The sequence below is a fragment of the Tamandua tetradactyla genome, chromosome 16 (assembly GCF_023851605.1).
Source record: "Tamandua tetradactyla isolate mTamTet1 chromosome 16, mTamTet1.pri, whole genome shotgun sequence".
Lineage (NCBI taxonomy): Eukaryota > Metazoa > Chordata > Mammalia > Pilosa > Myrmecophagidae > Tamandua > Tamandua tetradactyla.
The window spans coordinates 18,403,409-18,417,162 of record NC_135342.1 but is presented as its reverse complement, the minus strand read 5'-3'; the positions used below and the strand labels follow the sequence as shown (position 1 = coordinate 18,417,162).

Below are 13,754 nucleotides of genomic sequence, written 5' to 3'. Positions count from 1 at the left end.
CACGTTGTCAAAGACTGTATTTCCCAAAAAGGTCACATTAAGACTTCAACATATCTTTTGGGGGAACAGAATTCAACCCTAACAAAGTATTTGCCCATTTCCATGGTGTAAATATTCCTACTCTGGCTGATTTCAAGCTACCAATGGTTTAACAACTGACTCAACACCTTGAATACTGAACAGTTCAACCAACCTGGAGTGAGCCAGTTCTAGTAAACCTCTGGAGAAAGTGAAGATGAGAATAATCTTGATAAATAAATAACATCTAGTGAATATCCACTGTTACAGGGGCCAGCAAGTAGAGAGGGTAAGATTCAAACCCAGGCAGACTGTCTTACTTTGCCAGGGCTGCTGCGACGAAGTACCATAGACCATGTGGCTTAAACAACAGAAATTTATTGTCTCACAGTTCTAGGGGCTACAAATCTGAAATCAAGGGGTTGGCAGGGTCAAGTTTCCTCTGAACCCTGTAGGATTCTGAAAACAGCTTGCTGATGGTCCAAAGCTTCATCTCAACCTCTCATCACTTAGCCATCTTTCTTTCTCTTTGTCTCTGCACAAGTTGCCTTTCTCTGTCCAGATTTCCTCTCCTTATAAGGACACTAGTCCTTTTGAATTAGGGCCCACCCTGGTCCAGTTTGGCCACATCTTACTTAATAACATCTTCAAACAGCCTACTTAAAAATAAGTTTGTAGTCAAGGACAGGGGTTAGGACTTATACATATCTTTGGAGGTGTGGGGTGGGGGAGAAGCACAATTCAACCCAGAAGATCCCCTTACTCTGTGCCCAGAAGTTCCCCTTACTCTGTACCCAGAAGCTCCCCTTACTGAACACTCACCACCCTCCAGACACTGTTCTCAGAGTGCTATTACTGACAAAAACACTATGAGGTAGATTCCATTTTAGAGATGACTAAACTGAAGTTAGAAAGCACTTGCCCAGTGGTTCATGGCCAACCAACAGTGAAGGCAGGAATTGCACCCAAGTGTGCTGGCTCCCACAGCTGTGCCCTTGGCCTCCCTACTGGGCCACCAGTAGACCACAGAAGCAATGTCTTCCCCAGGCTCACAGGCTCTATCCTCCACCCTTAATTCAATTCAGATCGCTGAATCTTCATCACCTCTATTGGGCAGAGTTTCATGCCAACCCAGTAGCAACCTCCCTTCGATATTCTCTGCCTGCCTGTGGCCCACACGTGTGGTTTCCAGAATAGTCAGTGGTATCACGCTTCTGTCCCAGTCACTATTACATCATCAGTATTTCCCCTGTTCCACTGGGGGTTTTTAGGCCATCACAAGGGAATGTGTTGAGAAGACTGATACTGGGGTCACAGTGGATGTGGCCAGAGCCTCCCAGTCAGGACCCCTCTGCCACACAGTTGCCCCTGCTGAAATGAAGGACTGCACCCACTGTACATGCACTTTGGGTCCTGCTCTGCTCATTCAAGACCCAAAGTCAGGAGAGAATCCATCTTCTTCTGGGAAGCCAAATCTATAAGGATAACTTGGGGGGCTATAGGCAGCCATGTCTGGTCACTGTGGAGGAAGCCAGTCTGTAGGAGAGTAAGAATAAATCCAGTACACAGGGAGAGGCAGATACCAAAGACAGAGAAAATTATCCCTGAGAGCACTTGAGCCTCTACTTCCAAATGTCCCTGGGGCCTAGCCCCACTCCTATCTTGGTATTCTCTTATAACGAAATTCTCTTTTTTCCTTCAACTACTTCAAATTAGGTTACTTCCATTTGGACCCAAAAGCACTGTCATGGTCAGGTTCCTGTGTCAACTTGGCAAGGTGGTGGTGCTCAGTTGACTGGTCAGCACTCGCCTGTCTGTTGCGATGAGGACATTTCATGGACTTAAATCATGATCACATTGGCTGCATCCACAGCTGATTGCATTTGTAATCAGCTAAGGGGAGTGTATTCTGCAATGAGTAATGCTTAATCTAATCACTGGAAGGGTTTTAAGGAGGATTCAAAAGAGACAATCACTCTTCCTGCTTCAACCAGCCAGCCTCTTCTGAGAGTTCACTGAGGACCTTCATCGAAGCTGCCAGCTTGCAGCCTGCCCTACAGACCTTGGACTCTACATCCCCACGGTTAAGTGAGACACTTTTATAAATTTTATATTTACGGATATCTCCTGCTGATTCTGTTTCTCTGGAGAACCCTCGCTAATACAAGTACCTTAAGAGATACACCCACCATGACAGGATGTACCCTGAATTTCTTCTCCCTCTCAGAATATTTTGTTAGGAGTAGGTTCAGGTACAAGTACAAGAAAAACTGAAAATCAAATGGCCTAAGCAAGATGGAAGTTTTATTCTCTCTTATATAAAGGAAGTCTATAGGTATGGTGTCCAGGGCCAATGTGGAAGCTTCATAATCATGGGGTCCTAGCCTTCCTTCATTCTATTGCCTGTCATCTTCAATATATGATTTCTACCTCATGGTCCAAAGTGACTGCTGGACCTCCAGCCTGCATGTCCACATGAAGAAGGTGTTAGAAAACTCCTCTTTAAGGCCAATTCCTGGAAGTTCCATAACACTCCTGCTTATATCTGTTGCTGAAAATATAGTCACATGGCCACACTTAGCTCAGGGGAACTGGAAGTATGTGGGTATTTTGCTGTTGTTTGCTGGACTCCTGTGTGTCCATTTAAAAATCAAAGTTTGTATTAATAAGGAAGAAGGAGGCATGGATACGAGAGGTGACTGCCAGCCCAGAAGCATCTGACTGGGTCTAACTGGCACCGTTGGTACTGGTTATCTATTGCCATGTAACAACCCACCCCAAACTTAGTATTGTAAAACAACATCAGTCATTTATTAGTACTGTCTCTCCTAGTTCTGGGGTTAGACAGGGCTTAGTGGGGCAGTTCTCACTCAGGGTCTGTCATGCAATTGCAGTAATGTGGTGGCTGTGCTAGTGCCTGGGTGGGAAGACACAAATAATGAGGGCTGGGACAACTGGGGCCCCACAAGCGTCTGTCTCTACCTCTATCTCTCCATCAGGGAAGCTTCAGAGTAACCAAACCTACATGGCAACTTAGAGCTCCAAAAGCACACGTCCTGAGAGAATGCTAGTCTGAGAAGCTATACTGCCTTTTGTGATGAGGCCTCTGACGTCATGCAGCTTCACTTGCACAGCATTCTCTTCACCACAAGCAAGTCACTAAGGCTGGTCCATACTCACAGAGTGGGAATTAGACTTGACATCTGGATGAAAGGACCGGTGAAGGATTTGCAGACATGTTCCACTGCGGTTCATTTCTGTTAGGAGGGGTCTGATGCTAGGCCAGCCCAGGAGCAATGTCTTCCCATATTACCTGCCTGCACGAGGGCCCCATGAGACCTGGCCCGGTCACTCGAAGATGCAATGGCAAGACTGGCTTCACCTGGAGCCTCTGGCAAGGCCAAAGTGGTTTTAAGGCAGTAGACACCTCACTGCAGCCTGAGAGCCTGCAGATGTCTGGGCACCTCTTTCTCCCTCACTCACATCAACCCCAGACTGGGTCTGACCCAACCCATCCAGAGAGCACCTCTCCTGAAATTTCATCCCTTCTGCAGAGATGGTGGTTGTCCTAAACCTTCAGTCCTCGGGTCTCTAAGCAGTGAGTCAGTGGGGCAGGCTGTGACCTGAGGAGTAACAGTAACTGTTAATCTCCTCTGAGAGCCCAGACTTGTCCCTTCTTATCAAGAGAAGGAATCCTCCCAGCCCTACCCAGGACAAGGTCCCTACCTCCCCAGCTGGGAACCAGCATCAATCAATATTCCGTTCTCCCCTTTGGAGGTCACCGGTAGTGCTAACCTGTGATCCCCAGGAGCTGTAAATGGGGAGGAGTCCTGCTCTCCCCACCCCATGAGATGGAAGGCCCCGCCCCTAACTGGACAACCCTTACCCAATACACACTCCGGCTCCACCAGGGAACACCGTTCACACAGAGCACAATGCAAGTGGCTCCCACAGAGTTGGGCAAGGCAGTGGTCCTGATTCTGGCCAACATCCTCATAGGGGAAAGGGTTGGAGGGTGCAAAAACTGGATGAAGGGGGTATATCCCCCCTGAATTAGTTTCCAGAGAAAGGTATGGCAAGGTGGCACAGGATGGATGGGATAACAATAACAACAACAACAGCTTATAGCTTCCATTTATCACTCATCACAGCCTAAGTGGCAGCGGCAGAGTCAGGCAACAGGAAGAATTTGGTTGCAAGCGGGAGGGTGGATGAGAGATGGAGGAACAGGGAGGCCAGCTGGAGGTCACTCTGTGCCTCTAGTCAAAGAGAACAGGGTTACCCGAGCACATCCTAAAAGATCAGAGCTATTCCCTCGGACACACTTGTTAGGGGTCCAGCTCTAGAGCAGGCATTGAGGCTGAGAGCAGAAACTGGGTATCCTTTTGGCAGCTGGGAAAAAAGGAAGGGTACCAGGCAACGTGAATAGCAGGGTCAAAGTCATGGCTTTAACCTTCTCACTGGTATCCCTAACTCATGCCTCTCCTCATTTCAACCCATCAGGCAGGCGCATAACTGGGAAAATTTTCTTTTGGCAGGCAGAGTTTGATCATATCACTCATCCATGCCTTTCCAAGGCTCAACAGATAAAGCTGGTAATATTGCTGATAGAGGATTATAGGTGTAAAGGTTCTACCTCTAAACAAGGTTTTTCAACCTTGCTTGCATATTGGAACCACTTGGAGAGGCTTAAAATTTTCTGATTAAGGGAGAAACAAACTGGAACAGGTATACAATGGAATACCACTCAGTGAAAAAAGAAAACAAAATAGTGAGACATGCAAACACGGGTGAATCTCAAAAGCATGATGCTGAGTAAAATGAGGGCTTAAAACATACTCAAGAGAATACATTCAGTGTGATACCATTGATACAAAATGCTAAGAAAGATAAATATAATCTAAACAAAAAAATCAATGGTTGACAGAGGTGGAGGTATTAATTGCAAAAAAAGGCACAAAGAAATCTTTTGGATAATGAAAATGTTCCATATCTTGATTTTAGTGGTGGTTACATCAAAATGTACACTTTAAATGGGTGTATTAATATATGTAAATTACACTCAATAATGTTGAATTTTAAAAGTATACCCTGGTTCCACCTTCAGAGATCCTGATTTGACTGATCTGGAGTGCAGTCTAGACTCCAGAATTTTGAAAAGCTCCCCAAGTAATTAAGATGTGTCTCTGAGCAGTGGATCTCCAGATGTGCCCCACAAACATGCACCAGAATCACAGAGAGCTTGTCAATGCAGATTCCCAAGTCACTCCCCCAAAGGTTCTGATGTTGCAGGTCTGGGGTGGAACTGGGAGTCTCATTTTAACAAGTCCCCCCGGTGATTCCCCTATGTCCTAGAAACTAAGAGCCATTAGCTTAAAGAGTGCTGTGCATTGAGTCCCACCCCCAGGAAAAACCAAGAGCTACAGAGAAGGCGGAGCTGGGACCTGCTGTGTGCCCTTGGACCAGTCTCCAAACCTTTCTGATCCTTTTTCACTGTACATGTCAGAGCCGAGCTGTCCACTACAGTGGCCACTAGCTACATGTGGTTATTGAACAGTTGAAATGTAGGTGGCCTACTCTGAGTTGTGCTGTGAGAGTAAAATACACCCTGGGTTTGAAAGGCTTAGTGTGAAAAAGGAATGTTAAGATCTCATTAATAAATTATTTATATTTGGCTGAGAGAGTTCAAATAGAGTCAAGAGCCTATTCTGGAGGCTACTTTTATGCAAGCTTCAGCTAGACTGCTACCTTTCATATTTTGCCAAACCCAACCAAAACCATTCCTGCTAATCCTAAAGAACACCTAGAGCTTTATATGAGATTCTGCAAAGGTTCCATGCACTAGAATTGCTTTCCAGAAATCTACAACCTTCAGATGGGTTCCTAGGCCAGATAAGTCCTGAAACGCAGAGGGGCCAGCCTCTCCAGAATATCAAGTAGTTCCATCCCCCTATTCCATATTATCGACAGCCCCTTCCAACATGAAGCAGTTAGAATGAGCCTAGCCCAAATACCCCTAAAGAGTGCAAGAAAGATCAAAGGAGATGGTGGAGTTATACAGAGAAGGTAGGGTTTAACAAGTGAGTATGACTGCTGAATCATTATATTGATATTTCTTTTAGTTACCAGTGTCTTGGAACAGCTAGTAGTAAAAAACCTAAAACTGTAGAATTTTAACCCATACCAAACTCTTAAATCTGTTCTACAACTAATTGTTGTGGTGTGCCTTGAAATCTGCTTTTTCTATATATGTTATTTTTCTCACACATACAAAGTCAATTGTGATGATGAATGCACAGTTATATGATGATACTGTGAACCTTTGATATACACTTTGGATGATTAGATGTCATGTGAACATATATCAATAAAATTGCATTTAAAAAAAAAGCATTGTGGCTTCCTCCTCTTGGATCACCTGCCATTGTGAAGACACTCAAAAAAAAACTACAGGGAGGCCCAAGCGGCAAGAAACTGGCCATGTTAAGTGGGTCTTTTGGAAGCCCCAGTCAAGCCTTCAGATAATGGTAGCTCAGCTGTTCTCTGAGACCCTGGACCAAAATCCTTCAATTCAACTGCACGTGAATTCCTGACCCAAAGAAACTGTGACTTAATAAATGTGTATTGTTTAAAGCCTCTAAAAAAATTTATATTGATTACACATTAGGTTATTTTGGATATACTAGGCTAAAGAAAACATATTATTAAAGTTGATTTTACTTGTTTCTTTTTACTTTTTAGTGTTAACTACTAGAACATTTTTTTAATACACATGCAATTTTCATTATATTTCCATTGGATGATGCTGCTTCAGGCTGTAATGTCGCCCACTTCCCAAGATCTGGTGCGTGGCTCAGTTTGGCCTAAGGATACATGTAAAAGAGACTGAATTTTAAAAGTTGAAAAAATAATAATTTGATAAACTACAATAAAAAGTAAATAGTAATAGGTAACGTGCTTATGAAGCCTAACTCATTAAGTCTGTCTGGCATTCCATGAAGCAATGTATTAGTTAGCTGATGCTGCATAACAAATTACTCCAAAACCTAAGGACTTTAAAAAATTTTTTTTAAAAAAAAGGAATAACCACTTATTAACTCATGGTGTGTCTGGAGTTTCAGAGTGGCTTAACTGGGTAGTTCTGACTCAGCCTGTCTTGTGAGGAAGTCTGGAGCTGCAGTTCACTAAAGGCTTGACTGGGCAAGCAGATCTTCTTCCAAGACAGCTCATTCTCAGGGCTGTTGGCAGGAGGCCTCAGGCACCTCCATGGGGGGACCTCTTCGCAAGGCAGCTTTTCAGTAGGGGGACAGACAGAGAAGAGCGCCTAAGGCTAGAGCAGTGGGGAGGGACGGCTGTGAACTGTCCTAGGAGTGCTGGGTGCCCGTCTTGGATATGGGAGGAGTGGAAGATTGGCTGAGGCTGTTGGGGAAACTCCTCAAACTTCCTTTCCTCCCGCCTTCCTTGTTGGAAGAGCTCCAAGATCCATCTCCTGCATTCGGCCACGGCTTCAGGGCAACAGCAGAAGGGACAAATCCTGATTGGCCAAAGCCTGAGCCAATCATGATGCCCCCATTTCCGGGCCAGGGCATGTGACCTAGTTCTGGCCAATGCCGAGTGAAAGAAGTTTGCTGGGGCTAATGGGAAAGATTTTATGAGAAAGAGAACTGGGAAGAGAAATTCCCCTTTTCTACCTGTGGTAGCTGCTGTAGACTGAAGGATCACAAAAGGTAGCAACGTGTGGCAGCCATCCTGGACCATGAGACGAAGCCAGCCCCAGAGGCCATCCTGCCAAGGCTGGGGAAGGGAGATGCACAACGTGGGTCTCCCTGATATCACTGATATCCCAGAAATTGTCCTTTCATTGGAATCCCTCCTGCCCATGTGGCTGAGTTTTCAACCATTTTGAGTTGGATAATCCATTTTTGGCAGAAAAAAAATCTGTTGATTTTCTAATCTAAACAGAACACAGGCTCAGATATGCACCAAATGGGACAAGGAGCAAGGACACAGGAGGCAATGGGGAATGTCCATTAAACTATTTTAAACTGTCAGATGGATACCAAGGGGAAGAAAAAGTCCCATGATAGACTTGAAGTCTGAAGATGCCACTGGTCACCATGGTAGGCTCTGCAACTTTGCAAGAAAAGCATTTTTCAAATGTCAGTCTCCGAGAGGCGAGGTAATGTGCAGATGTGGAATTTTCCAAGATTCAGGAAGGCCAATTGTCACCATTAACCCCCAGCTGGGATACAGTTTAAGGTGACAGTGAATTGAGCCCAAAAATCTACCAGGGATTCATAGGCATCCTGGCATAGCCCAAACTAAAATTTTCTTTTTTCCCCTCCTACTTTTTTTCTTTATCTTGGTACATGCAAAACATTGTATGCTTCATGTGCTGTTTGTGAATAATCTTGTCATTCCCATCTCCTTTTCCATGTTGTAAAGTTTTGACCTTCTCAGGGTTAATTTTGGATGTGTGTTCTCTCTATGCTAAAACATGGGATTACAGCATTTTGCCTTGAAACTCTAGGTTCTGTCAGTAACAAAAATCTCAGCAACAGAAGAAAGAGAAAATGTCCCCTCTTCTCCTGCAACTGCAGAAAAGTAAATGTTCTTTGTCTGGTGAAACTCTCCTTGTAGACGTACTTTTAACCAAAAGAGTCTTTAAGATGCCCATATAACTGACATCACTGCATCCCCTGAGCACTACCTTTAATCTCCCAGAGCCTGACTCATTGGCATAATTAGCTGTTGTTCCTTGTTGTACTATCTACACTGGCATCCCTTTTGCTGAAAAGTGTAAATCCTTGCGAGTCTTCATTGATACTTCACTCTTCTCCCACCCACATGGAGCTAAAAATAACACCCATGAGTCTGTTAGCTTAATTTGTACAAAAAGTGTCCCTAACTTAGTCTCATTTAAATGTTTTTCCCTCCTGTTGATATATGGGCTTTGGCTGAAACAGCAAGGTGAGAACATTGCTTTTGCCCAGGAAATGCTATTACAATTGTGCTTTCTGAATATTGTGGGGATAGGTCTGGTGCTATTACATTCCTGTGAGTCCGATTTGATTTATTTGATTGGATTTTTATTGGATTAATTGATTGGGTTAATTCAACTTCTGAGAAGCTGAAAATGACAGACTCATTCCAGGGAAAGATAGAGGGGTATAGTCGTGTGCCCACAAATGAAGAGAGCCCACTCCTTCAGGCCTCCAGACTGAGAGAAAGCAAGCCTTTGCCTACATCTTGATTTTGGACTTTTAGCCTCAAAATTGTGAGTCAATAAATTCCTGTTGTTTAAATCAACCCATTGTGTGCCATTAGTCATAGCAACCTGGCAAACTGCTGAGCAAACCACTGCACAATTAGAAATTCTTGGGGGCATTTTTTCTTTGCTTCCTACATCTACAGGGAAAGTCGCTTCTGGCATTTCCCTGTGTATAGCTAGGACCAGCTTTGCAGAAAATTCTCCAAATGACTTCTGATTTCTTCATACTTATTTTTCTACCAGCAACTGGGTAGAGACTTAGAATCCCAATGAATAATAGCTTTCTTCCTGGCCAGAAGACAGGACCAATTGAGAGTTGCTGGAGTAAGAGAGACAGAGCCTGTGCCCCCCCTGCCCGTGGGCCTGTGTGGGCCAGTGTGGACCTGTGCCGGACCAGGGCCCTCCGGGATCAGTCAGCTGCTGCTGTCTGCACTAAAACCTGACTCCCTAACTCCCTGCTAAACTCATCGGTTTCTCTGCTAGGGTTTCCAAACTCACCTTGGGCTTTCACTTTGCTGGAAAGGGCAAGTTCATGGGTGCCAGGAGGCATCTTCTCAGGACAGGAAATGAGTCATCAAGACACCATGAACTTGAGAGGTGCATGGGTGGTTTGGTGGTAGAATGCTCAGCTTCCATGTGGGAGACCCAGGTTCAATTCCCAAACCAGGCACCAATTTAAAAAAAAGACACTGCGTGATTGCACATTAGAGTGCGCTTCACCCTTGACTTAATGGAGAGCTTTGATAGTCTCTAGAAAAAAGGATGCAAGCCTTGGCTGCCTCCCACAAGGAGATGATGTTCGTTACCAAATGTTTAAATGGGATTTTAAATAGCATCTTCCTTTGATCAAAAATAATAACAAGAGGGTAGTGCGACAGTGGCTTAGTGGCAGAATTCTTGCCTGTCATGCCAGAGACCTGGGTTTGATTCCCAGTGCCTGCCCATGCCAAAAACAAACAAAAAAACAGAAGAAGAAGAAGAATATGAGATTATTTATTCTAACTACTATTCAACTTCAAAAGTTATTGTCTGCCGGAGACCCAGGTTTGATTGCCAGTGCATGCCCAAGCAAAAAAAAAAAGTTATTGTACTACCATATGCTAGGGAGTATAAACAAATAACCAGGCCAACTTCACCTATGACCTAACGGGGAAGAAGCAGCGTGCCAACACTAAGAGGAAGAAAGGAGTAAAATGAACAAGTCTAGAGCAGAGACCTCCACCTGGCCGCCACCCGCAGGGCACCAGGCACTCACTATCTGCATACACCACCTGAGTCTTCCTTCAACCTGCATTTCAATTCTGTGGGTTTTTAAATCCCCAACCCTAAGAAGGAAACAAAGGGAGTTAATAACAACCACTAACCCCCCCCCCAGAGGTCCTCGGGCAATGTAAATAACCTTCCTCCGCCTCAGTTGATCCAGCATTCTTTTGACATTCAAGCTGAGATGACTTTGAAGACGAACTATTTTTGCCACGAGAAATGTCTGCACTGAACTACTACTAATACTAAAGTCTCATGGCTGAGTGGTGACTATCAGTGGTTTACAAGGTTCAAAAGTTCTTGAAAATTGCAGTGAGGATCTACAGGAGATGTTCCCATGCAAAACCCTCATAGAGGAGGATCTGGTGGACCTCGTGAAAAAGTTTGTAGAGGACACAAAAAACAAAGTGCATGAGAGGGAAAGTTGGCCCAACTTGGCTTACATGGTGTCCAAGCTGGCAGTCACAGTCTTATCAAGAATCCAGGCCAGGAGTCTGGAGAAGAGGAACACTGACAGTATTCTCCTGAATGCATGCTGCCCCAGCTGGGTGAAGACAGACATGGCTGGGGACTTTGGCTCCCAGACTGTGAAGGAGAGGACTGAGAACCTGTCTATTTGGCTGTCTTGCCCCCAGATGTAACTGAGCCTCATGGCGAGCTGGTCCATGACAAATTAATTCAAAACTGATGAACATCTGCTTTAGAGCTTACCACTTAATAACTGTCTGAGGAATGAATGAACTAAGTCTGATGCTGCCATCTGATTCCATTTCTGACCTTCAGCGTCGACTAGAATCTTCCTATGAGAAAGGGGTCTAGTTCCAGAATCCACAGCTGAACTTGCTATGCTAAAACTATTTCTCCTGAGAGGGAGAAGAACATGGTCCAGTGGTTCTCAAATCACCTGGATGACTTGGTAAAGCACAGATCGCTGGGCCCCGTCCTGAGAATTTCCCATTTGGTTGGTCTGAAGCAAAACCTGAGAATTGGCACTTCTAACAAGTTCCCAGGTACGGCTGGTAAAGCTGATCTGCTTTGAGAAGCCCTGGCTCTGAGAGTGATTTGAGGGCTCTGGAGTCATTTCTCGGCCATTTCCTAGCCTACAACACTACTTTGTACTTAATTGTTTTATTATATTTGAGTCTATTTTAACTGGTTCTTATACTTATTAAGTACAACAGCTTGAACAATGCAGGAGGAATAATTCTGTATTCTTTGGGATATAATTAACTCCATCCTGGGTTTTTCATCTGGATTTTGCATTTTGTGATCCTTCGTAGAATGTTTGCGAGAACACCATGACACTTCTTTCATCTTGTTCATGCTTGGTCCAAACCATCTTTTTGTCTGAACTCATGCTAATGTCTTCTTCTTAACCTATTCACACTCCACTCTAAGTACAGACCAGGGTGGTTTTCTGATGACTCCCCGAGTCCCTTTTTTATAATCTCAATGACTACCTTCAAATGAGATTGGTTTAGCAACCAGGTCTTCCGGTTTCCACATATACTCTATAGAAGAAAGACGTGGAGAACAAAGCATCTTATGAAAGAGGAGACATTTCCTTGCAAAGCAGGTCTGCCATGGAGTCAAGACTGGCTGGTGACCACGATGGTCTTAACTTCACTTTGAGCTTGACTAAACTTTAGACTTCTCCCTGACTTTTGTACCCTGGCTGACTTCTCCCTTCTCACCTGGACCCCTCCATTTCCAAATGGCTGAGACTCCTAACTAGGTAGATCCTTGGACCCTTACAGACTCCAGATGGTCTAATTAAGGCAAAGGAAAACATTCTAAACTAAGTGTACTAATTGCAACCTCAGTAAATCCCTCATCCATCCAGTTCTCCCCATGGCCCAAGATGCCTCCCCACCACATCCCCACTCCAGCCAAGGGAAGAGGAAACAAGAAATGGAAGCTTCCCTCCTTTAAGGGCATGACCCCCCAAATTGGGCTTCTGCTAGTTAAGGAAGAGGAGAAAGGAGATTGGGGGAATTGTCCACCCTAGGATGATCCACAGGAGCAAGAGAACATTCACTTTTGTTGAGGAAAAAATAAGCCATTCTATTTTTCTAACTATTCTAACCATTCCTGTATTTCAAGCAGGAAGTGACTTGGTAGGAATTAGAGGCTTACAAAATTGTTGGCAGTTCTAGGAAATGAAGGACAGGAGAAAACACGAGAAATCAAGAAGTGTGGGTATTGTTGTCAATGGCTGAGAGAGTCCACACAGAGTTGAGAGGTTATCCTGGAGGTTAGTCCTACGCATTAAATAGATATCACCTTGTTATTCAAGATGTAATGGAGAGGCTGGAGGGAAGTGCCTGAAAATGTAGAGCTGTGTTCCAGTAGCCATGTTTCTTGAAGATGATTGTATAATGATGTAGCTTTCACAATGTGACTGTGTGATTGTGAAAACCTTGTGTCTGTTGCTCCTTTTATCTACCTTATCAACAGATGAGTAAAACATATGGAATAAAAATAAATAATAGGGGGAACAAATGTTAAACTTAGATTGAAATGCTAGTGATCAATGAAAGGGAGGGGTAAGGGGTATGGTATGTATGAAATTTTTTTGGTTTTCTTTTTATTTCTTTTTCTGAATAGATGCAAATGTTCCAAGAAATGATCATTGTTCTAGTTTGCTAGCTACCAGAATGCAATATACCAAAAACGGAATGGCTTTTAAAAAGGGGAATTTAATGAGTTGCTAGTTTACAATTCTAAGGCCGAGAAAATGTCCCAATTAAAACAAGTCTAAAGAAATATCCAATCAAAGGCATCTAGGGAAAGATACCTTGGTTCAAGAAGGCCGATGAAGTTCAGGGTTTCTCTCTCAAGTGAGAAGGCACATGGCGAACACAGTCAGGGCTTCTCTCTCTGCTGGAAGGGCACATGGTGAATACGGTGTCATCTGCTAGCTTTGTCTCCTGGCTTCCTGTTTCATGAAGCTCCCCGGAAGGCGTTTTCCTTCTTTATCTCCAAAGGTCGCTGGCTGGTGGACTCTCTGCTTCGTGGTGCTACAGCATTCTCTGCTCTCTCTGAGTCTCTCATTCTCCAAAATGTTCCCTCTTTTAGAGGACTTCAGAAACTAATCAAGACCCACTCAAATGGGTGGAGACATGTCATCCCCTAATCCAGTTTAACAACCATTCTTAACTAAATCACATCAACCAGGGAGATGATCTCATTACAGATTCAA

The 13,754-nt window shown here is 44.2% G+C and overlaps 1 protein-coding gene and 1 pseudogene across 5 annotated transcripts in view; both read left to right on the top strand.

The window, feature by feature from the left end:
* Positions 1-13,754, top strand: part of IGSF23 (immunoglobulin superfamily member 23) — a 47,016-nt gene that overhangs the window by 8,693 nt on the left and 24,569 nt on the right. The window lies entirely within an intron of this gene.
* On the top strand, positions 6,839-11,240 carry LOC143658325 (carbonyl reductase [NADPH] 3 pseudogene; annotated as a pseudogene).